Source organism: Dipteris shenzhenensis, chromosome 16 (assembly GCF_047967505.1).
Source record: "Dipteris shenzhenensis isolate YYH24624 ecotype China chromosome 16, Dip_SZ_1.0, whole genome shotgun sequence".
Classification (NCBI taxonomy): Eukaryota; Viridiplantae; Streptophyta; class Polypodiopsida; order Gleicheniales; family Dipteridaceae; genus Dipteris; species Dipteris shenzhenensis.
The window spans coordinates 24,937,242-24,947,913 of NC_141611.1; positions in this window are offsets into that span (position 1 = coordinate 24,937,242).

The following is a 10,672-nucleotide window of genomic DNA, read 5'->3' on the forward strand; positions in this document are numbered from 1 at the left end:
TGAATCTCTTTTTGGGACATGATATAACCCAAGGATCTTACTTCTTCTGCAAAGAATTCACACTTGGATTCTTTAGAAAAAGAGAATGAAAGAAAGAAAGAGAAATTTTATTAAAGTCTTCGAAGACCGATGGGTCTATGAGACTGAAAAACTTGATATAATGAGCTGTGGTAGTGGAGCTACTAAACGAGCATCCATACCAATGCAGAAGGCAAAAAAGCAAAATGGTAGTACTAAATCCTAAGTACAACATAGTTATATCTCGATTGTATATATCAATTAATCAATCTCAGCATCATCGTCGACATCATCATAACCATCATCATCATCAGCAATAGCAGCAGGACATCAGGATGGGTGAGGTTGTGGAAGTGGAGGCATGAGGTCAACAATAGAGCGCTGACGCCCTCCCAAGGGTGCAGTTCTGGTACGTCTCCTAGTCGTAGCTCTGCGTCTAACCAGAGCCATTGTGACCCCCCTCGGTCGGGCTCCGATCCTAAACAAGGAGGGGATGTCCCCAAGTATGATCTGTGAGTCAACCCTGTATCTGAGCTGTCGGGTCACAGGTTTAGGGTCACGGTCACGTCGAGGTCTCGTCTCGTGGGGGTCTATGTGATTTGGTTGAAAGAACTTGGTGATAGAGTTTTCAGAGGTATCAGTTGGGGGAGAAGTCTGCTCCTGTCTCCGTGCTCGGAGTATCCTATCTTGATGTCTGAGTACCTCATGAAAGAAACCAGCCAAACATCGCTAGTCTGGGTAGGAGAGAAAATGGGCCAAAATCCCATAATTGTCTCTAAAGAGGCAGTAGAAACGCCCTCGGATCTCATAGTAAACAAGACATTTGAATATAAAATGCTCCTCTATCTCAACCTCCTACATGTCACATAGTGTGCATATGCGCCTCTCCCTAGGTAACCGCTGTGCTCTGTCACTCTCGATACAAAGTTTGTGAGAAGAGAGCCCAAGAGAGATCCTCAGTGAGTGGGGTAGGTGAATCTGTGTGCATCCTAGTGAATCAATGAAACTCTCCGCTGTGATATGTAAGAAGTGATCTCTGTAGAAGCCTAGCTTCACTGGAAGGTCAATCGAGCCCCAACCAAGTCCGGAATGTGTGTAGCTGTAGGAGATCCTCTCGGATAACCTGGTTGACCTCATGTGATAGAGGTAACGTGGTTGACCTCATGTGATAGAGGTAGTTTGTCCATGTGGAGCCGTAGTCCTACAAACCATCTCTCTGTACGCGCATACCAACACCTCTAGTCTCCCCCTGTTGCAAGTGCCATAGAAGAGAACAGTGCTAGCCATGGTATCTTGCTATGTCCGGATGTGTAATCCCCATACTCCCTGACTCGGTACTGATACGTAATGACCTAAAATGTAGCATCTAGCTATAATGGGGGTGACACAAACTCTGCCCGGATGATCTGGTGAGGGACTGATGGCTTACCATTGATCATCCGTGATAACATGAGAACCTGTAGTCGCTCCACCTTGGCCCACTCTGCATCCGACAAGTCTGGCCTCCAGCATGGACTGCCATACATCCCTGCTAGGCGGACCAAGGAGTCCAAAAGCAACCCTTTGGTCAGTGGATCGTGAAAGTGAGAGCGGAAGCACTACCTCTCTAGTCTAGCCAATGAAGCATATCCTCTGCTCAAGCGTGCATGCATCGAAAACAAATATAAGCTTTGACAATGATACTTTGTTTCTTGTTATTTCTTTTTGTTGTTGTCATGTAAACTTGGCATTGTTTTCTTAACAAAATGTTGTATTTTCTTATATTCAATCTTGGTAGAGCAATTGCCAAGAAGAGTATATGGGACATCTTGAGACTCTTGCTATATTTATGGCGATACAAGATCATATTGTATAGACTCTCCATAGAATGTCCTAAGGAATGGTCTCTGATGGTACTTAAATAGAGTTTATTTAGTCCCACATTTTTCTTTCAAGAATATATATTTGGTAGATATGCATAGTTATCCCTTGGTAAGGTAAATTGGTATGGGAAAGCCTCATGACAAGGTAAAACATAGCTTTTATTGGCAAAAGTCGGGGCAGGATGTGCTAAACTATGTTAAAAGTTTCGTGTTTTGTCAGCAAAACAAGACTACCGATACTCAAGTGGTAGGTCTATTACATCCCCTGGCCATTCTAAAGGGCAAGTGCACTTATATTGGCATGGAATTTATTACTGGTTTGCCCACCATGACAAAGGGTGTAGTAGTATCATGGTGGTTGTGGATAGGCTGACAAAGAAAACACATTTTGTGCCAACTAAAACCATGTATACTTCTTCTTAGGTAGCCAGTCAATTCATAGAATATATATTTAGGCTGCATGATCTCCCTCAAGACTCGATAATTAGTGACAGAGATGTCAAATTCATGACTGGGTTTTGAAAGGATTTGTTTTCTCAAATGGGTACCAAGTTGGCCCCAAGTACAACTTACCATCCCTCAATCTAATAGTCAAACTGAGAGGGTAAACGAGTGGCTGGAAGGCATTTCTATTCTAACACACAAAATTCATGGTATATGTAGTCATGTATGGCAATATTCATGGTATATGTAGTCATGTATGGTAAAATTTTGTCATAATTCTACAAGGCACACTTCCATTGGGATGGATGTACCTCTGACCTCTATCCTTATATCTTCTCCTATGTGGACCAATAGACTAAGGCTCTTGCCATCTACAAACTTCGATTCTTCCAATTGCCATTTAAGTTTGCCTTGGGTGCAAGCAAGTCTTGGGGGACTCAGGACAGCCAATAGCTACACCCTGACTGACACCGGTAAAGCATCAGTATATACCGACAAAATCCAAAATCTTTTTTAAAAAATTGTGAGGCCAAATAGGGCTTGTTTCAGCCCCACAATTGTATGTGTTCTATTAGAATGTAAGAGATACAACATGCCATCCGAGGTAGGAATGTGCAAATTTGCCTAAAACTCGCAAATCATGTCTTATTACAAAATTTCCTTTCTAAAGAGGGTAGTACAAAATTTGAAGATAAGATACAAAATGGCAAATTTGTCAAAGGTATGCTAAATACAAGGTAAACTACTACATATCCTCCTCTGAACCACGCAACACATCATCTGAATCACTTGACTCCGTCTCTGCCTCTGTGCCTGATCCCTCGGCCTCCCCACCTCTACTTGATCCATGGCCCTCCTCTCTTTCCCCCACATCCCCACTTGCAAGTTCCTCCTCTTCTGTGTTGCTTGGGGTTTCCACATGGCCACCTAGAAGGAAACAATTTAAAATTTGAGATTATAGCTTAATTGTAAAATCAATGGTACGATCAAACATGTTGAGAACAACGATGATTGGAGTAGACTTACATGACAAGTGGCCATCGCAGCCTAATAGATGTCGTATCCCTGATGCGTTGTCTCTTCGAAAAATGCCCTCACTCCTACTTTTTGTGCGTATCTGTACTCTTCATCTGTAGGATAAACATGAGTCACATATTTCTATTGACCCAAATTAAGAGAGTTAGATGAAGTGCCATATATAAGTAATGAAACAAATAGAACAATAAATTATAATAGAAATAGACTTACAACCCATGCCTCATAGATTGCCCTTCCGCCACTCCCGAGGTGCAAAGCATCTACAGCATCGAGATGCCTCCTCGTCGCCCGTTTGATTCAAAAACTTGTCAAACATTTCTTTGAGCTCTTTCTTAGTGCCCAATCCTTTTTGTATGCCCACGAAGGCCTACTCTGTCCAGCCTTCAGCCTATCTCTTATCTTCAACCTACAATGTCAGTGTATGAGTCCCATGCGAGTTTTCATGTAATCATCATTAAACTCGTATCCAAGGGTTTGGAAATCTCTCCTCAGGTATCACTATGTCAACATTCTTCATTGTCTCATCCTGCATGTGTTAGTCTACGAATACACCCCTGGGAAAATATGTGGTCATTAGGCACCTCATATAAGTGATGACTTTTTTTCCCTTTGTATCCTCAATAATCTCTCGCATCTCATTAATCTGGTATGAAAGGTCCTCAGGTGCGAGAAACTACAGTATGAAAGGAATGCTAGAGGGGGTGGGTGTGGTGGCAGTAGCAAGCTGTGTCTCATAGTGGGTGGGGAGGCAAGAATGTGTAGACTCATCTACATCTGCACTCATACCCCACTACAACAAGAGCCCCTACTACTCTTCCTAGGACAAGTGGTGTAGCCAGGGGTGATGGAGCAATGGGTAGTGGAGCGAGGTGTGGCAAAGTGCTCTGCGAGACAAGGTGGCGAAGGGGCTAGCAGCAAATTGTACCGTCTCATCCACATCTACGACTTCACCTCCACCACAACAACTACCCTTCTTACTCTTCCTAAAGGAGAGTTGTCGGCCCCTAGGCAACAATGCCTCACTAAATGTAGCAGGTGTCCCCTGTCAGGTAGGCAATGCTGATGCTCCTACACTAGGGAGACCCGATGCACTAGGAGAGGCATGAGATGAGGTAATATGAGACTGAATAAGAGATTGATATCTCTCCAAGTTGGCTAGGCTCATCTACACTACGAAGTCCTCTAGACTCATCAATCCATGGCCTCCCCTTCGATGACTGGATTGCTCTGAAGTGGAAGACGTGTGTTGTGAATCCACGCTGAATAAATAAAACACAAACACAAATTAAAAAAAATTAAAACTGAAGAAATGGGAAAGTACTAATGCAGAAATAATAAGAGAGGAAGGATGAAAAGAAAAGAGGAGAGGAGAAGAGAACAATGTAGAAAAGAATGGAAAAGAATACGAAAATGCAAAAAATCAATGCAAATGTCACGAAAAGGTATAAGTACCAAAAACATTTATGCATCTGCAATGGCCCTCCAATGGGGGAGAGTGCCCATGTGTGTGACACATGTACTTTTGCTATGGACTCTTCTACATGCATACAATGTTGGGAATTGAAGGGAGAATTGAGAGAATGCAAGGGAAGGGACAATGAATGTAAGACATGAAAGGGTACCACCCCTTCCATAGTGGCCCTTGGAATCGAAGGCCCACATACCCCATTTCACAATCCTTAGCCTGCAACTCATGAATGCCTACCATTTAAATGCACTCATGCATCCTACCCCTTCCTATCTCCTCGGACCTAGCATGTGTGAGTGCTCATCTTTATACAAATTTTAGTCAATTACACAATCCATGGCTTTCTGCCATTTAACCTACCTACTTGGGAATCAATTGCCCTCAATTGAGAGGTCTTCATTCGGCATGTCTTTTTGGTCAATTTCATGCTTCATAGTCCTGCATTAAGCTTCATTAGCTCATTTCCTTTCTCCATGATATAGCTACCAAGAAATTCAACCATTAGTATGTCTCCAAGCAATCAAGTTTCAAAAAGAAAATGAAAAGCATAGAGTACTTATCTGTGATGCAGCATAATATGATGCATCCCTTTTCATCTTCATGAGCTTATCTGGCTACTGCAAAACTTATTCATGTTTTGCAAATTAGGATAAGTACCATCAATCTCTTCTTCTCACATGCACTGGTCAAAGCTCCAAGTGACAAGCTTGAAACTCTTAGTCTTGGGTTGATCGGACCCAAGATTGTTAAGATCACCAGATCTTATTGAGATATCTCACAAATCCACAACCTGCAACAACAAGTAGCACACCATGTTCCAAGTGGATCCCCATAGTGACCATGCACACATGAATCACTAGATTCCTAGGAACACGTCCTTTCCTCAGAAAGGATCCTACACACACATCAACCATCCATACGAGGTCTTGGGCCCCCTCTTGCTTCCCTAGCAATGTCCAACAAATCTTCAACTAATCACTAACTCGCTTGCTTCACTAGCATGACTATATTAACGTCAACTACTCATTATCTTCTCTTTCTTGGGAAAAGCCAAACTAGTACAATGGCTTTACCCATCTGAAGACTTATTTCTCAAGAACTATCTATCTCATTAGCATCTGAACTCGTCAGAGTTTCAACATACCACTTGCCTTGGCAATTTGATATTAATTCTTCACCGACCATGAATTGAGTTTAATGCCATGTTTTTTGTCAAAACATAAGATGCGTGTCTTTTTATTACTCCATACTCCCTGACTTTGAAGCTTTTTCATAACTCTCGGAATGATTTTGGGGCTTTTGGAGATCTCTCCTTGCCATTTTGAACTGGTCTTAGGTAGTATTGTGCAAGGAGAGAAAATATCTTGAGTTATAGGTGTATTTTCAGTCTATTTAGTGGGGGACTTGCTGTTTTTTTCAAAATAGAGAAAAAAATCAATCATTTTATTGTTTGCTAAGGCAAGCATACTCGGAGCAAAGCACGTATAGCTTGTGGGAGATCATTTTCATATCATCTTAAGCTCGTTTTGGAGGCATTTTTCAGCCCATTGTTTGGGTTTTGGTCTGGTAAACCTTAAATTTTTCATTGCTTGCATTCGGAGTCCTTTTCTCTCTCCATTGCTTGCATTTGTTGGCCCTCGTGCCACTGGGGCTTGCCTTTGCAGATACAATCAAGCATTCAATTGGGTGTATGCATTGTTGAGCCAAGCTTTGACTAGTTATTGAGAGAGAACTCGAAGATTGCAAGACATATCCCAACACAAGATTATTCTGCATATTTGAGGTGCATCCTCAAAACGAGTATAGGCTTTGGCAGTTATACTTGAGTAGGGTGTTAACAGCATGTGAAATTTGTTAAGATTTATTTGCCTCTTTTTTTTTGCTCAAATAGCAAAGCAAAATCTGAATGATGTCTTTCAGTTGCTTGACCAAAAGTTCAATTGGATGGCACCAACTATCCTCTTTGGAGTTTTTTCGATTTGTAATCTCTTAGTTGGCAAGGACGTGTAGGATTATGTTACAGGTGATGAGGCCCGTCCCGGTCGTATACCGTTGGGTACTCCTCCACAGTAAGGGGGGGTCATGGTGGTGGTGCAAGTCATGGGCAACAAGGACAATATCTATCCTTGTTGTCGGCAAGAGGTGGGATACACGTAATGCTCAAGCCTTGTCTTTGATTTCACTAATATCAAGAGGTTTATTGTCCCTCATATAAAGTCCTACCAGACTACTAAAGGTGCATAGGACATTTTGGAAAATCTGTATCAAGCTCATAATGAGGCAAGAGTCTCATATTTGCAAGGAGGGTGCACATGGACGAGGGTGACTCTATGCAAGAACATGTCATCAGGATTGAAGACTTTTTAGAGCAACTCTGCTAAAGATGCCTCAGATATTTTGAAAATCTGTATCAAGCTTGTAATGAGGCAAGACTCTCATATTTGCATAGAAAAGAAGGAAAAGAATGTAGAAATGCAGAAAACAATGTGGAGATGAAAAAAACAATGCGAAAAAGAAGGTGGAAATACGGAAAAGAGTGCAAAAATATGGAAAGAATGCAAAAATACAGAAAAAAGTGTGGAAGTGTGGAAATGCAAAAAGAATGCAAAAATATGAAACAAAGTGCAAAAATGTGAACAAAATGCAAAAATATGGAAAAGAGTACAAAAATGTGGAAAGAATGCGAAAACGTGGAAAGAACGCAAAAATATGGAAAAGAATGCAAAAAGACGAAAAACAATGCAAAAATGCAAAAATGCAAAAAGAGTGCGGAAATACGGAAAAGAATGCAGAAAGCTCTACACAAATTAGTAAAATATAGGAAAAGAATGCATAAAAGGAAGGAAATTAGGGGAGAGGAGGGGGAAAAGAGATGAAGGGAAGGAGGAATGAGGGGAAAGGAGGCAAAAAAGAGAGGAAGGTAGGGGAATGAAAGAGAGGAAAAAGAAGAAGAGAGAATTAAAAGAGAAAGAAAGAAGAGTAAAGGAGAGGAAAAGGAAAGGGAAGGAAAGGAGAGGAAAAGAGAGAAAGAGAGAAATAGGGAAAAAGGAAGAGAGAAAGAGGAAGAGAGAAAAGAGGGAAAAAGATGGAAAGAAAAAGAAAGAGAGAAAGAGAGAGAGAGATGGAAAGAAAAAGGAAGAGAGAAAGAGATGGAAAGAAGGGAAGTAGAAGAAAGAAGAAAGAATGGAAGAAAGGAAGAAAGAAAGAAAGAATGAAGGAGGAAAGAAAGAAGAAAGAAAGAATGAAGGAGGAAAGAAAGAAGAAAGAGACGTAGAAGAAGAGAAGAGAAGGAGTAGAAGAGAATGGTTGAAAGGAAGAGAGTAGAAAGAAAGAAGAAAGAATAGAAGGATTAAAGAAAAGGAGAGAAAAATAGAAGAAACAGTACAAGAGAGAAGAGTGTAAGAAAAGAGAAAGAGAGTACAAAAGAGAGAAGAAGAGAGGGGAAGAAGAAAGATTGAGAGTAAGAAGAGATAGAAAGAATTATCTGGAGTTGAAGAATGAGAGAAACCTCAGAGCCCAAGATTGATTGAGGTTTTGATCGGCTCCCCTATAAAACAAAGCAAACACATCATTTAAAAAAAAAAACAATGGGTGAAGCAAGAACTAGTGGGAGCAACAAAACGAAGGAACATAGCAGTTTGCAAGGGAAAGCCCTACTACAAGCAAGAAACTAGAGCAAAGGAGAAAGCAAACAACCAAAAGAAGAGGTATGGTTCTCTAGCACATCTTGCTATTCCTTATGGTTCTTTTTATAGGAAAAAGAAAGGGAAAGTAGAGGAAAGCTTGAGGGAAAGTCGAGGGAAGACATAGCAAAACAATAACTAAGAAATGAAAGAAAGAGAAGAGAAACACATACCTTGAAGAAAAGGGAGGAAGAAGTTTGTTGCAAGACTTGGATGTAGAAAGAGAGATTTGTGGAGAGGATGGAGAAGTGGGAGATGGGGAGGGAGCTTTGTTTGTAGGAATTGCAAGGGGGATGGAAAATGAAGTCGAATGGAGGGCGAAACGATGAAAATAGAGTATGAGGCATCGTGGGAGAAAAAGCGCATGGGTTTTGGTCTTTTTTTGCTAGATAACCATTGGTATATATCGATGGTTCTAAAAGCGCAATGTCGGTATATACCAATACTTATCCATCGGTATATACTGACAAAAATGGGATTTGTCATCAGTATATACCAACAAATAGGGGGTTTGGCAATATATTGATGAAAATAGGGTCTGAAATCGGTATATACCGACAGACCAAGGGACTTTCCTAAATTTGATGGATGCTTGGGTGATTTCTGAATTTTTTGGGTCTTGACTTGGTTTTGTGTTGTGGTTTTGGAGGTGTGCAGATGGAGAAGATGAGTGGAAGGTCATCCGATGAGGAATGCGAAGAGCACAGAGTGGCTTAAGGAGAGGTTGTCTTGTCCTTGCACATGTTGCAAGTGAGAAGTTCAACATCAATGTCATATTGTCATACGCCATGTGCAAGCATATGGGGAGTCACCAAAAGATCGATTGTTGGTGGTGCTAGTGGATCATCGGTAAGTCGATTGTATTTGAGTTTGTGGTTAATATTGCATGTGTATTGGACACACTAACCTTGTATTTACATAAAACTATTATATAGGATGAGGAGGGCAACGAGGGAGCACATGCATAGGCACACTTAGAGCCTGTGGGATAGTGCCTAATATGCCAGATGATGATGAGGATATGGTGGACATGATGGATTCTATTTTTAGCGGCACAACATCACATGTACACATGATGTTCGAGTCTGAGAACATGGTGTGAGAGTTGCAATCGATTCAACCCTCTTGTATGATGGTGCTCAGATGTCAAAACTACGAGCTTGCATCTCAATCTTGAATTTGCAAGCAAAGTATGGTTGGTCACAGACAAGTTTCTTTGCCTTAATGAGGCTAGCGCATAATTTATATCAATTGATGTTTGGATCTTAAATGTTTTTACAGTTATTAGTATCTCGTTCTTAAAGTTTCTAGCATATGTAAATTGCAATAGGTTACTCTAGAAGATGTTGTTTGCCCCAAATACCATGCCCACATTAAGAGATGAAGTGAAAAAGATGTTATCAATCATTGGGATGGATTATGACACCATCCGCTCTTGCCTTAATGATTGTATTCTCTTTCTTCATGAGCATGGGGATTTGGTTAATTGTCTGGAGTATGGGGCACAGTGTTATAGAGAAGACTTGTAGGGTGAGAAGATCGGTTTTGAGACACTTTCCTGTCATCACCAGAATATAGCACATGTTCAGATGCAAGTCCATAGCAAAGTTGATGACATGGCATGCTACACACTGGTCCATTGATGACACTCTGAGGATTCCTCCAGATTGTGATGCTTGAAAGCATATAGAAAACATGTGGCCATACTTTGCAAGGGAGACACGCATCTTACATCTTGGGTTCGAATGGACGATGGGAACTCTTTCGAAACATGGCCCGTAGTCTTCGTGAATTACAAAAATCCTACCATGGCTAGCAATAAACAAGGGACACCTCATGCTTGCCCTACTTGTGCCAGAGAAGTACAAGGCTAAGAATATGGGCGTGTACATGGCACCTTTAATAAAGGAGCTCCAGACCCTATGGAGAGGCATACGTGTCTTTGATATTTCTAGAGCTCCGAGGCTTATCCATGATGTTCTCATTAGGGGAATTTTGATGTGGACCATGAATGAATTTCTAGGATATAAGGAGTACTCAGGTACGTGCTTGTAGATCTAGGCATCTAATTATACTTTTATGCTTTGTGATGTGATCTATGCATGCCTTATAATGACCTTTTTATGCATGCATGTAGGACTTGTTCTATAAGTGGGTAC